Genomic DNA, 21,998 nt, shown 5'->3' with positions numbered 1-21,998 from the left:
GTGTGAAAAACACTACATACTTCTGACTACATACGAGTCAAGGCTTATTCTTATGCTCTCTCTATATATATATATGTATATATATACATATATATATATATATATATATATATATATAGAGAGAGAGAGAGAGAGAGATAAAGAGAAAGGGAGCATTAAAAGTATAAGACCTGTACTGTAAGAGTGCCAAATGTTTTTTATTGCCAGCACAACCCGTTACTAAACCTCTCACAAGACGATTTACCTCTTATTCCATCCAGAGAGCAATCATACAGCAGCAGTCTGACACACACCATTCAATACAGAATAATAGTATGTGTATTACAGACTCGAGATGAGTTGATTTTTATGTATTTGTGCTACCTGCAAATCTATGTAATGTAGAGAGCAACCAACAAAGAATGCATTAGTTGTCGTTGGAAGCAAACAGCTTTCGTGGAACCTGAGCTGCATTTGTATGAAGGTAAAAATAGCCAATGTGTTTTTTTTTTTTTTTTGTGGTTTTTTTTTGGGGGGGGGTATGTATTTGCTGTTTTTCATCATCCCTTTGCAGGGAAATCTGCATATAAACAAGTTTAGGAGCCCCTGCTCTTCTTTTTGATTTAATTCACATGCAGAGGATGATGCTTCAGTGTGTATGTGTTTGTGTATCTTCATCTGAATTTATGCCTTTCTGTGGGTATGCCCGTGTGGTTTACTGTTCCCGTAATTCACGGCGACATTTTTCACGCTGGCTTTGCACATTTAAAGCAGACTCTATTTTTTTTCCTTAAGATGTTTCCTCGCATCCCGATGCCGTCTCTGAGACGTACTTCACCCATTTCACTCTAATCACGTTCCATTCCGATCTTGAAATTACATTCCTCAGGTTGTGAGGGTTTGTCGCAAATTTGCTCAGTGCACCAGAGAGGCAATCAGAGAGAGAAGAGACTCGGTGCTACAAAATAAGAGGGCCTTAATATTACAAATCAGGCAATTTGAGGAGGTAATTTTCTGGAGGTTTGCTTATTGGATAATGTGTAAATTCATGTGTGTTAAGGCATGTTGAGTAATCTGCCTTCTTTTCATATCTTGTACTTCGATATCTGCTTTCTTTGCAAGATGCTAAAACTTATTTCAGAAGTGGATCATTTGTTATTTGTTTGAAGGGTGAAATGATGTTTCAGCAGAAAATGTTTGTGATAACGACGAAAGGAACAGCCGTGTGAAGATGCAGAGGCGGCTGTGAACCCAGACTAGAGTGAAGGGTTGTCCCCAGAGGTATTTACACTGCCTGCGTGCGAGCCAATGAATCATTAGTGACAAAGTAATCATGCCTCCCATTCATATGTTGCTGGGAGTATTTAGCAACCTGACAAGCCCTCTGCCTGCCAGCTGCCCATTTAGAGAAGTGGTGAATACTGTTGGTGTCGCGGCGAAGCATGTTTCATTTTTAAACACATTCCAAATCCCTCTAATTAGGTCCACTTCGCTATGCCTAGCATCCTTTCACCAGACACTCCAGAGCACACTGTGTGTTGTGCAACTAAACTCATCCACACACCCTCCATTTTAAAATCAAATGGGTCTGCATTTATCCTGCATTCAATATTTATGGCCTCTTGAACGTACTTGTTCGTCCCCTACACCCAGAGACACAATGACTTCCCAGTGTTCAGAAACTGATTTCACCTTGCCCTTCCTATGCTTTTTTACGTCTTTGCTCTGCCCGTTCTAGATAAGATCCCCTCAGGTTTGCATGACATGTAGGTTCAATTAATCCCCAATGAAAGTCTTCAACAAAATAGTACAGTAGTGTTTGATTTAAAAGGGCTTTGGAAACTATTTTGAACTCATATCAGAGAAATATGAGCAGCAGGCATGGCTGTTGCCGTAATTTAATCATTTTTAATCAAGTCTTTAGCACTGATGCATATCATATTAGCATCAGTCAACTGTGACTATGATTTATAAACCAAATTTTAAAAAGTTTCATAGTTTCTGGATTCCGATTAAGTTTATGCGTATCCACTAGGTCCAGTTATGACACTTAACTGATCATTTCCAGAGGAACCAGCATTGCTTGTAACCAGTTGCTTGTGCTGTGACCAAGACACACAGAGAGGGATGGAAGAGGGAGGTGGAAAGAACATAAACCTCCTCACACTCTTATGATCAATACACAGTATCTTATGAGGAGGTAAGGGCTGCCAGATTTGAAGAAGTGCCCAATAAAGCCTCATCCATTCCTACTCCTCTCTCTGAGCTCTTTCCTTGGTCCTTCCGTGCTCTGTCTGCGTCGCGGAGTAGGGGGCACTCTTTGCCAGAAGGAAAACCGAAGCAATTGTTGCTGTTGGTGGGACAGAGCTCTAGCTGCAGCGAAAACCATTACGCAAACGTTTTCCCTCTGTCTGGGAATTGCTCAAAGTCACTTTAGAACTGAGACAATTTCATGTCACAATTTTTGTATTCTCTCTTTTTTATTTCCCCCTATGGCTGCATTGCGGCAGGCACCGAGTTGTATTCAGAAGTTCTTCAAAGGGAGGAAAAAGTTTTTAGTGGTGCAAAAATGGGAACAGCATGGCTAATTGTCAAGTGGAAAGGAGTCAGAGTGGAGGGGGGAGAAGGGAGTGAAAGAGAATTTGAAAAAAACCAGAATAACAAGATGCTACAACCTGTAATAAAACACACAGGGATATCAAAAACCAAAGGTAGGAAGAGAGGAATGAGAGAGGGAAAGCACATGACAGGGTGTGAGTTGAAAAAATGTTCCAGTTTCCAGTCTCAGGATAAACTCTGGAGCAATTTGAAAAACCTATTTAGCTCCTACCTGCTTCAGTTGAGAGAAGCGAGGAAAAGAGAAGAACTGAGTCTTATTTCATGGGCCTCTCTCTCTCTCTCTCTCCAACAGGGAGCTACAACATTGCTACTGCCTTAAGCCCCTGGAGCAAGGCTGACACTCATCCACTCTCAGCCGGTTCCACTGACTGTCACAGCAGCTGCCAATCACCTGCTATCTACCTGGAAGCCTGAGGGCTGCTGGAGAGAGGCAAGAGCACAGGATGGAGAGAGATGATGATGAAGGGTGAGACGAGGCGGAGGAGAGGAGAAGAGGCAAAAGGAATAGAGAGAGAGCAAGTCAGATGAGGCCGGGCATTCCCTGCAGCCTAGGTAAAGTCTGTATTTGGGATTCAGCATTTCCATATCTGTAACGGAGAGAGCAGGGAGACAGGGCACCGGAAAAAAACAGAATCTCAGGGATGCCTTTCATGTTGGCCTCCTTTGATCTCATTTCAGCTTTTGGCAGCACGGGTGGAGTAGAAGAAGAGATGGAGAGGAAGCAGCTGAGGAGGGGATGAGGAGCTGTTTTGACAACCTCTCTCCATCTCTTTTCCCTCTCCTTCCATCCCTCCCTCCACCTCCAGAACCTCTGATCTGCCAGGAATCCCGGGCATTAGAATTGGCACCGGTACAAAACAGCCATACACCAAGCCACGTTTCAAAGACACAAGACAACAGCGGTTATTAGTAGGCATGGGGCCGTGCAGGCGGCGCCACCAGAGACATGCAATACCTGCCCCGCGATGCTCTGACACTAATCCATATCTGCTACGACAGCTTTTTCACAGCCGAGTGAAAGGGACGGCTGACATGAGTCAACCCGCGGGAAACCTGTCCGCTCAATCCACACCTTCAATTAAAGAGCACATCCAAAGACACACCAGGGTACGTCCTGCTGTGAATATTTATTGCTGCACAAAAGTCTCCCCTTGGAGGCAAGAATTACACTGTATGAATTAATTCGCCTGCCACACCTTTTCTTTTCTCTTCCAATCGTAAAGCTAAACTACTAATAAGCAATGATTATACTGTAAAGAATAGATAAGCTGAATATATGAAGATGAGTTTACTCCTCCTGACTGTGCGAGGCTCTGTGCAAATGTCTCTTTTATTTGTATTGAGATTAAAGAAGGAAGGGATGACACTCTGGTCAGTGTATTCATTTGTATAATGAATAAGTTGTGTTGGGTTATCGTCCACTGCCTGAGCTTGCTTTCACATACAGGTATACTGCCTCTGCAAGAAAACACAAACACACACACGCACCCCTTCACACACAAAGTCCCCCCTCCGCCCTATCATTTATCATCATTTTATTGCAAGGGCACCAGGGGCACAAAGTTATTACAGGTACAGTAGCGGTGAAAGCTATGAAAGCCACACCACCAGAAAGTCCAAGAACTCTAAACTTGTTGAGTAATAGCCTTGAGCTACTATTCCTCATCCAAACACCCCCATATATCCATCCAGCACTCCCATCTATCAGTCATGGATCCTTTAAGAATCCATCAAAGAGTGGATCAAGAGTTTTTAGATCATCTATTAGTATGCAAATATATCCACTCAGTAGAGCCCTGAAATGATACACTCCTCACTCTACGAGTACATGGTCTTTTCATTTGCCTCTAAGAGAACCTGACCTTTACTTGTAACTTTTTCAGGATCTTAAGCAATATCACAATGGAGAAACCTTTTCTTACTGTAAAGTTATCACAGAGTTTTCAATATTTCATCCTTTCCTTCCGTCCATTATTTCTCACACGCCGAGTTGAGCGAACCAACAAAGTGCTTAGTCCTGTATTTTCCCTGCTCATTGAGACCATCAAATATTCAGAAAATAGGTCTCGAGCACTCTGGCCTGCCATCACTAGCATTCCAAATAACCCTCAAATGGCACCCTACAGCGCCTCAGAAGTATATGCATATTTCAGGTGCTGTCATATGTGGTTGATGCAAAGGAAGAGCGCCCTGAAGGCTTGTGAAGGCAGGACCTGAAACGATGACACATGCCGCAAAGCAAATGTAATGCGTAAAGATGCTGCGACACATGGAATACATCCTCCCATTTATAACAGCGATGGTGTGCGAGGGCAGTGGAGGGGGGGCGGCGGGAGGGAGTTTATATGCTGGAGAGCAGGAAGATGACAGGCTTAAAGAAATATAATCCCCAAACAAGCAAACGCAAGTCGTGAGATTGGTTTACGCCGCTGTTCCCGCTAAAACATTAAGTCATCATTTCTTTCACTTTTTAAAGCAAAGCAACTCACCAGGTAGCTTCACTGCTGGAAGAAGAGGGGAAAAAACAAGGTGGGAGGGGTGTTAAAGAAAGAATGGGTGCAGAGGCAGTGAGAAAATATACAGAGCAAGCAAAGTTTAACCAGATTAGAGACTCATCCCTTTCAAATCCACTCGGCCAAGTTCTCGTCCCTGCCTTTGAAGTTTTCCTCGCGTGTTGGGGGAAATGAATTCACACATATTAGAAGGCCCTGTTTGAGAGCTACCTACGCAGTGCTGACAAAAGGGAAAATTCCTACTACGCCCCCATCGCGTTCTGCCGTGTATATTAATACCTTATAACCCGTGGTCATATGTACAATTCATCCTTATTCATCCCTGGGAAATAAAAAACACTTTTTTAAAAGGTACACAAAAGACCTTCGCTGTCTGCAACTTAACAGTGAAGGGAGAGAAGAGGGAGCACGGGAGGGGGAAATGATGGTATTCATGAAAGCAATTAGGGTGGTTGTCTATAAGAAAGCAAGACACCTGATGAGCATCTTATTACCTGGATGGGCTAAAATTACAATCAATCAGCTGACATTAATTAACACTACATAGACATGAAATAATGCTGAACTAATCGTGTCCCATCAACACGTCCACATCTTTAAATGTAATAATTATACTAGTCCATTATAGGTGTACGGAAATGTACTTATTTAATTTCAGTTTGTCTCCTTTCTATTCACTTTAAGCATCAACTTTTCACTAAAGTAGTCCGACATGTTGCTTTACTTTTTTGTTGCTTAGAAGGACTTTTAGGTTGAATGCACAAAGTGCAGGCCGTATCCAAATAGTAAGTGAAGTCTAATCGTACCCTATGTTCATTGTGCTGTCTAAACAGAGTTGTGGAGGGCACCTTGAGGTGTTGCACTCTCAAACTGATTTTGAAGAAATCCAATCAATGCAATGAACATACCTGCTCCCCCAGTCTTCATCCAGCTCACCCCCGTCACACTGCACACCCAATCTAATAATGCCATTCCTCCCCTGCCCTTATTCACATGCAAAACAACAGCCAGACTGTCTAGGGGCCACACTCGCAAATACACACGCACATAGATATGAGTACGTGAGCGCACCCACCCGTCCATATACACTCAAACTGCAGATATACGCACAAAGGCTCAAAAAGTCCCAGTTTGTGTATTAGTATTCCTCTCCCAAAGTGATGGCATTAGAAAAACCCATATTCTAACAGTGCCTTTCGGAGGGAAATGCCCTTCAATCTTTCATTGGTTATGCACAAAGCCAGGAGAGAGTAATTAAAAACTCCACATCCAGGGACCTCGGCACAGAGAGAGAGGGGGCCAAAAGAAAAAAGGGAAAGCTTCAAAGATTTCAGGCCTCCCTGGTGGAAAGAGATGGAGGGAATGAGGAGCAGAAAGTGGAGTGAAGCAGACAGAGAGGGTGGGCCATATCCTTGACAAGGCCATACATCCTTTTTAGTCAAGGCACATGGAAATCAGGTATTTCATACCTTTAACAAGGCCAAACCTGATCATTAACCAGAAGAATTTAAGCTTTAAGATTGCCGTCTCATACTCTGGCCCACGTTATTTAAGTATAATCTGACTCAGGTGTACGTGGAAGGATCTAGAGCAAAGCCCTCTCTCTTTGATTCTCAGAGGAAGATACCAAGAGCTCACATCTAACACTGATATGTTAGGGAGCTGTGAATTGTAGCTGCACTGAAAATATCTGGACGGATAATAAGAATAAAAAGAGGGACAGCACCTAACATCCCATTTGGCCCAGAGTAGTTATTTTGAAAGTGTGAATTTTGCCTTTCATTTAATTTCGTGTGCTCTGTTTGCCTGTGGTTAAGAGGGCTTTCTACCCAACGCTGAGGGTGATTTTATTTTTTTAAATAGACTCTCAGGATCAACAATGGAGCTGTGTCAGCTGAACAAAACTCAGAATTGAGGAGAAACATCAATCCACAGGCACAGCATAGATCAAAACACAATTTCAATATGAAATACAGGGATTAAGTCTGACTTTCTGGTTTTGAGGTGCATATGCGGTTGCCAAATTAGGGCGCTGCTCTCCCTCCTGGGTGGCCTTTGCCTCCGTCACCGGTGATGGCCCGGGGTGAGCTTCCTGATGGCCTGGGGCCATGGACCAACAATAGAGGCTTTATGTGCACACAGACTACTTTACATGCAAAGAGAAGCACTTTCAACTTGTAAAACCGACTTCAAAACAAATACTTCAATGTGCTTTATGACTGAAAGCAACACCATACTCTGAATTAATAATTTCATGCTGTGCATTCAACTATGTAAGGAAATCTAGAATGAAGAAGCAAAAAGGCTTTGGTTTTTGTTTTCCTTATATATATATGTATATATCTAACAAATGAAATGTCTCTCAATGGATGCTGATAATCTTGAGAATCATTCTGGCAGATTTGATCAAAAATCCTTTTTGTAGGTCAAAATTATTATTTTAAACTAGAACAACTAGACTTGGGTGGTTTCTGGTCCAGTCTACAAGCTTAACCCAGTTTGATTTAATGAAAACTGGCGGAACCAGCATTTGTCATTATGACACGTTTCTGCAAATGAAAAAGAAGCTTTATCAGCAATCTTTGCCAACAGCGTCATAACGCTCAATCCAACTGAAACAAATTTGGACAGTAAAGTGACGCTACAGGGCCGTTACATTTCTCTGTAGTATCCCTCACAAGCTACATTTACCCAAGCGCAGTCTGAAATAAAACACCAACGCCATATGTAAATATGTGCGTGTGGAGTACTTGGATCTTTAGAGAAAATTGCTTAGATGTTGTAAACTACTTTTGCCATGTTGCTGTAGCTTACCTTGTTATATTTCTTTAGGCCCTTATCATTTATATACTTTACAGGCTGAGGGGTGTGTGATTCTGAAAGCAGTTGCTCCATGCGTCATGATGCGCGGCCATAGACTGTATTTCTGTCTTCATTAAATCGCCAGAAAACTCAGCACTCAGACCGGTCTACACACACCAGACGCACGACACACGCTCCGTGACTCCAACACAGGCTGCAGTGTTTCAGTGATATTGATCAGATCAGATATTCAATTTCCTTGCGGGAGTCATCCCAAAGGGAACAATAAAGAGAAGTCTAAGTCTAATATCGGCTAATTACAGCTATGCCGTCAGTCCGCCAAAACGCCTAGTAAGTGAAAGTGAAACTACAGTTCTAAATATACCGCCAGCTATTGTCAAGGCAGATACAAACAAAACACATTTATGTTTTACAACAACAAATACTAAGAAATCACATCACTCAGTTACAAACTGGCGAGCGTGGGCAGCACTGGACTCATACTGCGAGCACCTGTCCTGTGTCAGGTGCTCGCAGTATGAGAGGGTTTATTATGGTCAACGTATTTTGCAGTTCACCTTTATTCATAGCCTACATTAAGCAAAACATGAAAGAAGAAATGTTCTAAAGATCAAAAAGAATTCTTGAGTATGTTTTTGGTATCACCACCCAACCAGAAACAAAAGCAACAAATAAGCCTTAGTGTATGGTCATATTGCTGTTCTCCCAAAATGAGAAAGTACAAGTGCACTTATCATAGAGCCCGAAGAGAGCAGCTGGACAATGGAGCCTAACACCTACTTGTCTTCCAGTCAGTAAAATACACGCAGGCACAGACTGAGGAAAAAGGGTATTTGAACACCTGAGGTCCTTAACACACAGACACACACACACACACACACACACTTGTTACCATATCCCTTCCTGTCTTTTTGCAGAACAGCTGCTAGTGTTGGGCTACTAAGGCAGTCGGCCTGTCAATCAGTCTGTCAAGTCCTCAGCAAGACTAATCAGCCACTGAGTATATCAAACAACCAATCAACAAAAATGAATAAGTAGACAAATCCCAACCTACTAAGTCATTTAGCGTGTCAGTCACCCAGGCAACAAGTTGGGCAACTAATCAGTCGGTGTATTAGCTAGTACGTCAGTCAATTCAGTCAATTCAGTCAATTCAGTCAATAAAGTCGTCAGTGAGCCTAAAAAAAGTGACCCAGCCAGTCAGTCAGCCAGGCAGCAAGGAGATGGCCGAGTGGACCTAAACACCCAACTGTTAGTAGTGAACTGAGCCAACGCAGAGCCAACACGCACACACGTGCACATTACTAGCTAGTGGGGACAGCATTGTCATTATCTGCCATCTGCAGGCCTGAGTGGCCTTAGCCTGGAGGGAGAGGAAACGAAGAGCAGGGAAGAGAAGCAGGGAGAGAGGATGCTTGTCCTTATGAGTGTATATGTACAGGACACACACACACACACACAGTGAGAACTGACACGCTTTTACAAACTCACCGAAACGAACAAGAAGATGATACAGAAATGGCTTTGTACCCATAAGGGAACACAAAGATTTCACAACCAGTGTGTTAGACTTGAAATTAGAGCAGTGTGCTCAAAAAGGACAACCTGACAGTCTGTGTGTGAAGTGTGTGCCGATGCTTCTCACATAGCACATAACTATTATGCCAGATGCTGTTGTTAATGACTACTCCCATTTAACTTAGGCTGTGTGTATTTGTTTAACAAGCTTAATTGAATACATTTCAGTTGTGAGTGGTTTTGCTATGCGCAAAGCATGTGAAGTCAAAGCCTGTGGAATCAAGGCATGCACAAGGCAAGATGAAGAGTGTAAGAAAAAAGACTCAGCAATGGAGCTTCAGACTGTATAAAAAGCCACAGGCTACTGAGATACTGAGTGTTCTTCTGCTGCTTCTTCTTCCTCTCCATGCTGTTTCCGTGGCTGCTGTGGGCTGAAGCCAAGCACAACAATTCACAGAGCCCAGCACCTCTATGACACTAGGGTTCTGGCTGTGAAGTGTGTGAGTGTGTGTGTGTGTGCTATGGTGTGGCACAGTCAGCGTCGTGTACAATCCTGCATGCTGGAATCTAAAATAAGTCAGTCAAGCTATCATAGCTGCAGTGAGTGAGAGCTGGTGAGAGTTGAGTTCCCGCGGTTTGGTCTTCTTGTCTATTTGTGTGTGTCAGAGGGGACTACTTCTCAGTCTGGCTCTTTTCAAAGTCAGAGATGAGCAGGTCAGCACACTATTTGTAAAAATAAACCACAGCTTTTGGCTGTTACATATACAGTGCCAGACAAAACACTGACAGATAGGAATAAAATCAACTCCAATCTCAATGTGTCAGTGTTTGCTATAAAAATACTGTGCATTGTGCAAGACACATTGACAGACGAATGACAAAAACTACTCGCTCGAGCTTGAGACATGCCCATGAATCACACAATTCCTAAGAGTAAATGGAATTCAATTCATGTAGTCCCTCCTCCCTCTCTGTCCTGTCTCCTAACACCCTTTGGAATAAAAGTCCAACTCTCAGCTCACCCTCTCTGTTCTTTCCAACTGGAGGTTGGTGTCTTAGCAAGGCAGCTTGTGCCCTCTAGTGCACGTCACACTCCAAGTATCTTACAAGTAATTGTACACTCTCCTGTTATTCTACCCCTTCTACATGCTCTGGCAATAGAACAAAGGATGTCAAGGTACATAAAATGTAAATCGGGTTTTACACACAAGGCCGTTCACATTTCGAACAAAGTGCAGTGTTTTTCCACATCCACAGTATGTCTCACAAGAGATGTCACAAACATCTATCAAGGCAGGCCAGTAGTCTGTCTATTTTTAACTTTACCAGATAAGTCCTCTTGCTAAAGACAAATAAATATGTGACTGGATAGCTACGAATAAGCTCGGAGATAAATGAATAAAGGAGTGCCCTGCTGTTAAATTGGTCAGTAATTCAAACAAATTTAACTGTACACTCAGTGTGAGAGAAGGGACACGAGGACACAGTGCGCCCAACCCTGTGCATAATGGGAGGTTACAAAATGACGTGGGGGTGTATGTCTGGGGAGTTCTGCTGAACTCCCGTAACCTCAATTATTCAGCATTAGGCCCTGCTATTGATTTCCTGTTGGATCGACTTACTGAGTCCTGAGCATTGGGACAGTGACATGCTATAGCCTTCACCGAGAGGGATCTTTAAGAATGGGTGGATGGATGGGAGTCTGTTAGAGGGAGAGAGAAAAGAGATACAGATCCACGGGAGAGGAGGGTGTAATTAAAGATACCCCTTATCAAGGCTGTGATAGATGAAGATGTCACAGCTTCGCGGGCGAGTGTGCCTAGCTAGGTGAGGGGATTGGTTGGTTTGGCTGGACGACCTTGGGAAGGGAGGGTGATGTGGCGTTAAGGGCAGAGGGTTCCCATGGCTGGGGCTCCGACTGAGGGAGAAACAATATTTATGTTAGAAAGGAAAACTCTGTGGCTGTCAGATATGCTGGGGAGACTAATTGGTTGAGGATATTGGGTATTATTACTGATGTTAAGGTTTTTTGGGTTGTTGGGCCATTTTCTCAAGCGTCCATAAGTGCCCAAGCCGACCTCAGTGAAAACAAATAACATAGCTATGCCAGGCAAAGTCAACCTCAATATTCCTCACACTTACCAGGACCATCAGCTGTGAAAACAAGTGATGACACTGCTGACAACATGAGAAAACAACACAGCTTTTACGTTAATAAAAGAGGAATAACTCCCTTTCTCTTTTGCCATCTAGGTCTAAATGTGGTCATAAAGGTATGTCTTCTTCTGTACCTGGCTGCATGGACAGACATGGGTCAGGTTCCAAATAAAACAGATGGCAAGAAGTGCCTTTCTGCAGTTTCTCCTTGGCCCAACCTTGAGAAGCTGTGCTGGGCTGAGCAGAGCACTGATCTGGGCTGAGCTGGTTTGGAGGTTGAAGAGTGGAGGAGGTAAATCTGGGGTCCATAGCCTGACAGAACGCATGCTAATTTGAGGAGGTTAAAGTAAAGTTGATTGAGGAAGTAAGATTGCTGAACTGAAGATATCTGCACTTAAATTTCAAAACCTCACTTCTCTTAAGAATGTACATTAATCAGGACAAAGAAAACTTTCATGATACTTTTGGAGTGAAGTTTAAGAATGTCGTCACATGTCACATGAGTGTCTTGCTCTTGTTTGAAACTTGTTTGCTGATTTTAGCGTCTGCCTTGACCGACAGAAGTTCCCAAATCTTGTTGTCTCTCCAGTTGGACATTTGTGTTGCCTTCTTCGTGTCAATAACCCTTTTTCCTTCACCCTTGAGTGTTTGTTTTCTTCCAGTAAAGTCATGTCATAGAAAAACCAACATGCTCACTAGCTCGAAATAGTGATCTTCTCTACATGGGCTAAATTGGACATCAGATAGACTATGCACTAGGGAGCTGGCAGGGTAAAGAGCATTTAATGTTTGGCCCGACTGATTCAGACATGTGTTCTAAAATACAGGTCCTCCAGGTAACGCCTAGATAATTTCACGTTATTGCATGAAGCGTTTCACATTAAATAATGAGGAATTATCTCACTCCACTGACGTGTTTTGGGCCTTGTCGTAGCATAAACAATCTCAATTTGGTGACCAAACTTGATTATTTTTTCTTAACATTCAGAAGTTGAGTTTGTTGTCAGTGACAACAGTGAGAATTTTAGGGAGGTTGGCGGAGGTGTGTTATATGAGGGGGGGTTAGGAGTGAACAGGGCGAGGCTGGGGTTTTGGCAGTGAGTACTTAGCTGTTGGCAATTCGGCTCCACCTCCCAATCAACACTTAATTGGCAGTGTTGCTGACAAGACCAGGCCATAGGGCAGACCGCAGCAACTGTTTTATGCCGGTTCCTCTTCTCCATTTGAATTAAAGCAGTGCTCTAACCATCTCCAGACACACGTCTATGTATCTACCTGAGTGTGTCTTAACAATGTTACTATACTGAATATAGGCCTTTGATGTTTTTGCACTTGTACTGTATGTGTCAGTGCTTGGAGGCCTGATTTGACCTGGGTTTTTACCTGCAGTTACTGTGTTTACTTTGTCATATTTTGGCAACACAGATATGCCATAATTGAGTGGTGCTTTACGGTGTTTGTCAGTCAATGGCACACATTAAAAGATTCTATAATTACAAGATGTTACCCACATCATCTAAATATCGTCAGTAAATTCATCACGGTTACTACCTGTCAAGATTTGGCCCGGAGTTTAAGACTTATCAAATAGTTGTTTAGAGCAAATCAGCCTGGAGGCAAAATTAATTCTGAAGCCCCAAACATAACTTTGGCAGAACTCGTTGCACACAGAAAAAAACATCCAACTGTTTGTGTTCGCCCAGGACTCAGAGGGTTATACAAAACACCAAAGAGATTTTCAGCTGTGAAATGAAGAGGGAGATAAAGAGAGCTAGATGGGGAGGTAAAATAAAGACCTGCACTTCACAAGATGGCAGAGAGCTTTGTGCCGGCTCGCTCAAGGTGACATGAATGTAAATCAGCCGGTGGATCATGCTGTCAGCCGCAGTCGAGGGTGGAGAGGAAAGGCTCCGCACCCCTCTCCAGTCCACAACCTGAGAATCAACAAGCATATTCTCTACTAGTCTCTGTCCAACCTTAATGTGCCTCTCTACATTTTCATGCACTTTTCTTTTTTAGTTTTTGCTGTCTTCTTCTATCTGCTTCGATGTCTCTGCCTAACAAAACATTTATTTCTGCCAGTATCTTTCTTATTCAGAAGTCTTTCACATTACCCTTCACCTATCATTTCAATATCTCTTTGCACAAAGCATGTATATCAATTGGCCAATCTCAAGGGGGATGACCTTTTTTTTAGCTCCCAGTCCTGGCAAATTCATCATCTTCTGAATATAAAGCTATAAATGAGCTTCTCCACTGAAGCCTTACAATTAATTTGCAGTGCTATAAGTCTGGCATGGCCAAGGCAGCCAGGGGCTGACAAAAAGTACAGGACTGGAGCTCAGGGTGTGACAAAGTTATTTTAAGTGTTTGTTTGTCAGTGTTATTGCGTTCCATAATTCTAAACTAGTGATGGGACAAGATTAAATAAATGAATCTAATTAATTAGAGGCTTTGTAATGAAATAATGTTGATTAATCGCATATCAATATTTGACACAAGTAGCAACATTATTTTCATTTAAATGGATTTTGATATATGACTTAATGTTTTATCAAAAATAAAACAGTGCTTAGTACGGTATATTCAAGAAAAGTGGAAACCTGACATTGCAAAAATATTTAGAATAATATATTTGGCATAAAATAAACAGTTAAACAAAGAGTGCTTTTTCTCCCATGTTTTAAAAAACAGAAATGTTATTACTTTGCTGCTGTCATCTTTCTAATAAGGGTATGAAATACCCTTAAATCATTTTTCTAAATGCTTTGCTTTGGCATGTACAGTCGTTGATACCAAATCAGATTTTTAACTTTAACTCTAGTTACGCCTTGTGGGTATAGAGAATTCTGGACGTGTGTGAAAGTAGCTCAAGGAGAGGAATGAAACAAAGACAGAAAGAGCTTGACAGAAAAAGAGATGCCCATCCTTCCACAAGACACAGGCAAGTGTTTTTGGCCAGAGCAACACTAGCATGCTCTGTACCACCACCATGCCAGCACCAGCTGGTGATCCAGCCTTCCCTCTTCTGTACACAGCTGCAAATCCCCTCACTCATTCTCAAAGGCTCCTTTGGAAAGTGGGGCATATGGCAGAAGCCAAAATGTCAGCTCTTCTAGCAGGTGGACAGCTGATCTGCGTAGAAAAAAGGCCTTGGCAGGCGGCTGGTGAGGCAGCAGTGTCTTGAGGTGGAACAAAAAGCCTCGGAAGAGCATAATCTCCCCTTCAGAAGATGTGTAAGCTGTAGCTTTCAAGGAACAGAATCAGCAGATTTCCACAGCAGCCTTTGACACCTAGTGACACTTGTTAGGAAAGAGATTCCAGACGAATTCTAAGTACATGCAAAACCTGTCCATACTTTGCCGAAGCTACAGAGAACATGACTTCTGGGAAAGAAATCATTTTGACGTCATTAAAGGGAAGCTGTTAACCAGACACTGACAAGACCAAAGTTGACTTTTGCTCAGTTTTCCATGCTGGTATTCCAAACACAGAGCTTCTTGACGAGAGAAGTCCAAATCGAAATTTCTTTAGATTGAGGTTTGTTGGAGGAGTCTTTGAAGAGGCACTGAAATAGGCTGATCTTTAGTTGTGGTTCAGTCATGTTTTGACACAGAGGTCTTTGTCAGAAAAAAGTGTTTCAGCTCCAGCTGTGGACTATGCACAGGTCCATGAGTTAGATTATACCATAATGTGCTATTTGGAAGATCTAACGGCAATGACTGCCCAGACATTTTTCCATAATATTGCCTTCTCACAGTCATCTAACAATATCTACATAATGTCAGAGTCCCCTCACAGTCATCCAAAGCACATTATTTAAACTGCATTATTTCCTTGGCCCTGTTTCTTAAGAGGTCATGTGGTATTAGAGAGAAGAACTGCAGATCTTTCTTTTACCGTAAGTGACGACTGATACAAGCAGAGGTGGCCAAATGGGAGCTTTCCATGAGCTGTTTGACCATGTTTCCACCCCTAACTCATGTTTTATAGAAGACTCTATGAATTAATTGTGTGCCTAGAGATGGGGGTGACTATGAAGACCATGGGTGAGTGAAGAGCCGATGGCACAAGGAAGAGGTTGTCCTTTACTTAGAGTGAGCTGTGTGTGGGCGAGAGGCACAGACATCCAACTGTCCTTGGAAAGTCTGATAAGCAGCTAACTGTAAATCTGTATTTCAAAGTTTAAAAAGGCTTACTAGGTCTAAGTTTAGGTCACAGTTAAAATGCATTTTTGGTGTAAAGAATAAATGATTTAGTAAGGGACCAAGGTCATTGATTTGTATATGGAAATTAAAAGAAGATCATTGCATAAGGCAAAATCCCCCCCAAAAATGTGTGTCAGATACATGATGTGCATGTATGCATGTGTATGTCTTTTCTCCAGAGCCACCTAATGGAAGAACATAAGCCAGACCGCCTCTAAACAAGGCATGACAGCGCCCAGGCCACACTGTGCTATTTATGGGCCACATGCACAGTCCTAATTCACCTTTCTCCTGTTTGTCTCCTGTTAGCAGTCCTTCAAACCAATTAACACCTAAGCAACCATTCAGGTCTGATTCCAAACGGCTGGATCCAATTAGAAGAAGGAAACATGGCCACTTATGGCAGGAAGGGGATTTAAGACACCGGGCTGGGAATTGAGACTACTGTTGGTTAGCCTAATAATGGGAATGGTTGACAGTGGTGGCTGATAATTGTGAGTGCAATTGAGAGTAAGCCAAATACTGAATAATTCCTATCCCAGATTCAAACATGGTGAAAAGTGTTAATAATTAGTCGGACAAAGTTGCCCTGAAACGAAAAGACTGGTGGTATGATGGTCCTACATGCTGTTTTGTGATCGTTTTTTTCACTCATTTTAGGGATCCCATGGGGAAAAAACGGCAAAGGCGGCACTGTACTCTGATCTCTAAAAGGCTCCACCCCATCCAGATTATCGCTATGTGAGACTGGCGCCAGCGGTTTTGGCTTGGCTCAGGTTCCCAGCATTGCCCCCTTCAGCGAAGTTGTGTGAGGCGCACGTTACGGTACTCATTAGCGAGAAAACAAAGACAAACCGCCGCTGGTCTGAATCACAACCGCCGACCAAGATCTGAAAATGTGTCCTGGAACTTTTACAGTAGGCTGCGCAGCACGACTCTTTGTGGAGGGCTTTGTAGACAATGTGGGTTTTCACATTTGCGTCAAAGGTTTTTACCTCAAAGGCATTCCATTCCAAAGCGAGTTGTGAAATTTTCCACACATAAACAGAGTTGGGTGACATTGATCACACTAAAGCTGTAAGCAGTCGTGCCATCCAGTGATTAGAAATAATATCCTACCAAGAAATCCCAGGTTTGTTACCAATCACAGAAAGAACTCTTGAAGAATCATCGCTATAATTTAAAATTTTAAGGCTACCCAGTGCAACGACCGGGAGTGAAATGCGTTTTTTTACGCACAAGGCTACCAAGGCCATTACAAGTGACGCCAAAGGGTGCTGACGAAGCAGCAGTATGTGACGATTTGGGAGAACAGGTTGGCACCCCACGCTCGAATGGGGAAAACTAATTCCATATAGGGATCTCCTAGATTGCCCCATTTTTATTGTCCTGAACTGATTAAATTCTGATGTACAGTGCATAAACTAAAGTAATCTTTAGAATTCCATGATAAATATCTGTATTATCATTTCTTCCGACAAGAAGGGAACACCAGACATGTGGCAGCATTGAACTGGGCCAGACTTGCCACTTCCCTTGGAGGACTGTAAATTATTCATTCCAACCAGAGGCCCATACATACAGCTTAACTATATGATGGACTAATGAGGGCTATTGATCGAATAATTGATTGCTTTATGCATGGCCTAACAGACTGCACACTGATCCATTCGGCCAGCTCATTACTTAATATGCATTATTCAGAGCTAACCACTAACCAGTGGAGACTCCAGTATGATCTGAGTGAATGAATGTCAACAAGAATATAATAGCGGAGTCAGAGCCACATCAAAGCCTCAATGACTCTTTCAGTGCAGTGAATAAACACACCGCTGGTAAGAGCAATACAGAGACTACCACATTTGATTTGGCGGTTATTGACATAGGGCCAGTAAAATCTTGCATTTATCCAACCTGCTCCTAAACTGTTTTCAAAACTATAACCTTCATTTTCCCTAAGTCACTTAAATTTCTATGTTGTTTATCCACTTGCTTTATCCATCCTTAGCTATTCCGGCCTTTTAATCCCATACAGATATACAGACATCTCCAACAACACAGACAGTCTACAGAAGTCTGTCTTTCCAATAACAGACTACGGTATGTTTAGCTTACATCCTAGAGAGGCATCAAATAATGTGCTCTTTGTTTTTTTCCCATAAATTTAGAGGTGAACCACAACACAACCATCTTCTCTTCTCCTTGTCTGGTAACACATCCCCACCCCACACACACACACGCGCCCACACACTGCCCCTGACCTGTACTGGCTTTCTGGCTCGGCTATGAGGGCTTCGGTTGCAACACATCTGGCTGGCCTACAACTAGAGCTTGGACTGTACCATTGTGCTCACATAGCGTCTTTCCTGGGACTGATGGTTCAAGTAGCAATGGCAATGCACTGAAAATATTGCTCTTTTACTGTAAATCTGTGATTATAGTACACTACAATGAAGTCTGCTGTCAAACTTAATAACGAGCCACGGTTATGAACCAGTTGCCTGGCCTACTTTTCCAATTCTCTTTTCTATTTTCTGTTTTCTGTGGTGCTATCAGACGTGCTTTCATTGCAGAGTAAACCATGTGCACTGACCATTTGACAGAAATGACAGGAATGCGATGCCCTCCTGCCTTCCTTTTTAATAAAACAGCACTATCTGAGATATTTTTCTAAAGACAGGATGAAGAGGCAGGAAGAGTAGGAGGGAGAAAAAGAACAAGAGAAAGAAAATTTGACTGTGATGACATAGAGTGGAGAATAGTCTCCAGAGGGAGCTGAAAGCATCCAAATCGACTTCCTGGAAAAGCAACAGCATGGTGCACTGTATGGGGAATGGGTCAACAGGGGCTAACTAGCCAGGGTCGTTCTGGGGTCATCACAGTGTGGGCAGTTGAACTTTCACTTCTTAGCTTGGCCATCTTTTTCCATTAAAGTTAACTTGACTTTAGCTGTGTCTGACACCGTGACTCACTGTAGCTGCTGGTCCTTTTTTAGTCAACATTTCTTTGCACACAGTGCCATTCAAGTCAATAGCATGAGAGTGGTGTTACAAGAGGGATTCTACCACACATCTATATGCAGTGCTAGAGACAGTATTGATGAAAGAGCCACCTTATAGGTTTTTGGCCCAACTATCATATATTAGGAAACAATGCTATCTTAAATGCTGTGTCTTCAATTAATGAATGTGCCCTACAACCCAACTAGTCCCATTTCTTTCTCACTTTATGCTTCACAACATCAGAGTATTCATGACATGACAGGGCTTATGCAAGGTGTATTTCGACCAAATTTGCTTTATAACTCATACATTAATGCAGAGCTATTCTTGCTAATAAACTAGGGACTATTCCAAAGTTGGGTGCAAGCAAAAGAAGACATTTCTAAATATAAAATAAAGTAATATATGTTTCCTTCTGCAGAAATGACCATGTCTTTCCGACAGCTGGATGTCTGGATCTTTTGCATGTGGGGACAAACTCACAAAGGATTGCTGGGGTCGTGGGGATGTGTTTGCTTGGCCTTTGGGTGAATCCACTGGGGCAGAGTTAAATGTCCCCGTTCATTGGTATTTCACGTTTTTTCTTCTACTTTGATAATAGAATAGTAATTGTCCGGCCAAATGGCAGCACAAGAGGCATAGCTAATCCAAGCTCCTGCTATTCATGTCCCTTCCCCGTTGTCTCAGGTTTAATGCAGGTTTCCTGCCAGTCCCTTGCCATTTCAGTCGACAGACATAGAAACAGACACACCGGACACTCAAACCAAGCACCTGGAACCATTCCCTTGTACCAGCGTCATTTATGAGGCACGTTATCCACAACCCCTCCAGGGTTGGCTTGGACGCCAGGTCAGGGTTTGTCACTAATGGGGCTTTGTGAGTGCCAGGGTACCAGAGCTGTGAATCCCCCAGAGAGGCATCAGTCTGAGGGCCCAAGCCTCTAATTGGGGTAGCCCATGTACATAAATGACAGATTATGACCTATAAATGAGAATTTATGTGACCATTAGACGTGCCGGGTGATCCCGGCAGAGATGGAGTAGGCGCTCATTAGCTATGCATTCAGAATTCCTGGCTCTGCCTAATTAGCCTGATGATATGCAGGCTACAGACATGTTCTTGTTCACCCTCAAACATTTCAGGCTTGTTATTTTGCAGAGCACTTTAAGGTGCCATTAGATTTTTTTGTGTTTTAACTGCATTTATGTGTGAAAAGAGCAAAAGCAAGGTATCGAGTGCAGCTAGGAATCCATGCAAAGTGAGAAAACTGCTGACGGTTATTGTTGTGTGATAGCGATCCACCTTCAACAGCTTTATGAGACAAGTCTCCCTTGTCACCCTGAGAGTGGAGAAAGGGAATATTTACCCAATATTAAAAAAGCTTTCATTTGATATATCCGCGGGGAAGGGATATGTCTAGAAAAACGTCAAAATCAATGCGCTTGTCCGAGGTTCTTCAGTTGAACGGTAATATCTGCAAGATTGATCGGTGTGATTAGGGATTTGACGGCAGACTCAAATATTTGCACATGAAGTGGCAGCATTAGTGCTGTAATATTGAGCGGTGGTGGTGGTGGTGGGGGTAGGAAGGGGCTGTCATGGGAGGATGGGACGAGGACAATCTGGAGAGAGAGGCTGATAAAGACAGAGAGATGAGGGTGACTGTTTGTTTAGTATCTGTGTTTCAAACCAAATAATTAATGTTATTAGAGTCCATATATTGGTAATCACATACACTTGTACAAGCTTATATCATCTAATCATAAATAATGTATGATGTGTGAAAACATAAATGTTTGCTTTTCATTAATTACTTCTTTGGCAATATTGTTTTTGATCAGCAGTCATGCCAATGAATTTAATGAAATGAGCAAAATTTAATTGAGAGATGTGGCTTGTGCAATAAGTCTTGCAAGACACTGAGATTGAGAAACAGCTATGTGTGTCTGTGCGTGTATGTGTGTGTGCGTGCATGCGTGCGTGCATGCGTGCATGCGTGTGTGTTTGAGAGAGAGAGAGAGAGCGAGAGAGAGAGGAGGCAGAGGTAGAGGCAGAAGAGCGAGTGTTTGATAACCCCCCCCCCCTCTTCTTTGCTCCCCACCTGCACCCCTTCATCTCTATTGGTTCTGCCTGTTTTGATCACCTCACTGAAGGGTTGTGGGCTCTCCAAACAAAGCATAACACACTTTACACAATTAAAACTGGTGACAGACAAAAGGTGCAGCAAACAGAAAGTTTTTGAAAAACTATGCTTTATCCTTTCTTTTACTCTCCCTTTGTATTCACATCTTGTTTCCTTTGTGGCGTGCTACATAACTGATCAAAAGAGTGTCAATGTAAGTTTTCCCAAGGGTAAAATTACTCCAGATAAGAAATGAAAACAAAGTTGCACTGGAGGGCAAACCATCTAAATCAAAACAGACATGAAAATAAACTTTCATATGTAGGTCTTAGATGGAAATGTAAACAAATGTATGCTCTCTCTGTCTCTCTCTCCTCATGTTTCTCTCCTTCTTCAGCTAACGATGCCAGAGTGTAATTTCTCTTTGAGGAGGCTGCGTGAGTACCCATCAGGCAAGAGGGCAGCGAGGTGGAGATGGAAGTGGTGGCCGTGCAAGACAGCGACATCGGGCTGGGAGAGCCTATTAGCGCACTTCACAGCTGGTCCCCACCCCCCCCCCACACACACACACACACACACACACACACACACACACACACACACAGACAAAATGCTCTTCAAGAGGCCCACTGAAGGCTGATAGTCTGAAGGAGAAGAGGGAAAGAAAGATGGCGCTGGTCGTCTGGTGAGAGACGGCATCCATCAATTAGAGGAAAATTATATGGATAAAGAGACACTGTGTGTGTGTGTGTGTGTGTGTGTGTGTGTGTGTGTGTGTGTGTGTGTGTGTGTGTGTGTGTGTGTGTGTGTGTGTGTGTGTGTGTGTACCAGAAAAACACCAAAGTGAACCCAAGCTGTATAACTCCAAATTAGCTCTGACCGGCTGGGAAAAGGTCTTCTTACCAACGAAGGGGTCACAAGTAGAAGAGAAAATAAAAGACTATTTTCACATTTATGTTGAAGTCAGGTTAACAATGTCAAGAGAAAAAGTGAAAAAAAGATGCTTTTATCACGTCGCTAAGCGCAGAAGGCTCTGACTTTCTGTTTTACTGTAGTC

General features: G+C 42.8%; 1 protein-coding gene across 3 annotated transcripts in view; it reads right to left on the bottom strand.

Moving 5' to 3' along the window:
* LOC310963228 (partitioning defective 3 homolog) overlaps nucleotides 1–21,998 on the bottom strand; it is a 365,271-nt gene that overhangs the window by 252,783 nt on the left and 90,490 nt on the right. The window lies entirely within an intron of this gene.

The sequence above is a fragment of the Echiichthys vipera genome (genome assembly GCF_963691815.1).
Source record: "Echiichthys vipera genome assembly, chromosome: 21".
NCBI classification, from domain to species: Eukaryota; Metazoa; Chordata; class Actinopteri; order Perciformes; family Trachinidae; genus Echiichthys; species Echiichthys vipera.
The sequence above is the reverse complement of the archived record's forward strand: the minus strand, read 5'-3'. Positions and strand labels throughout refer to the sequence as shown.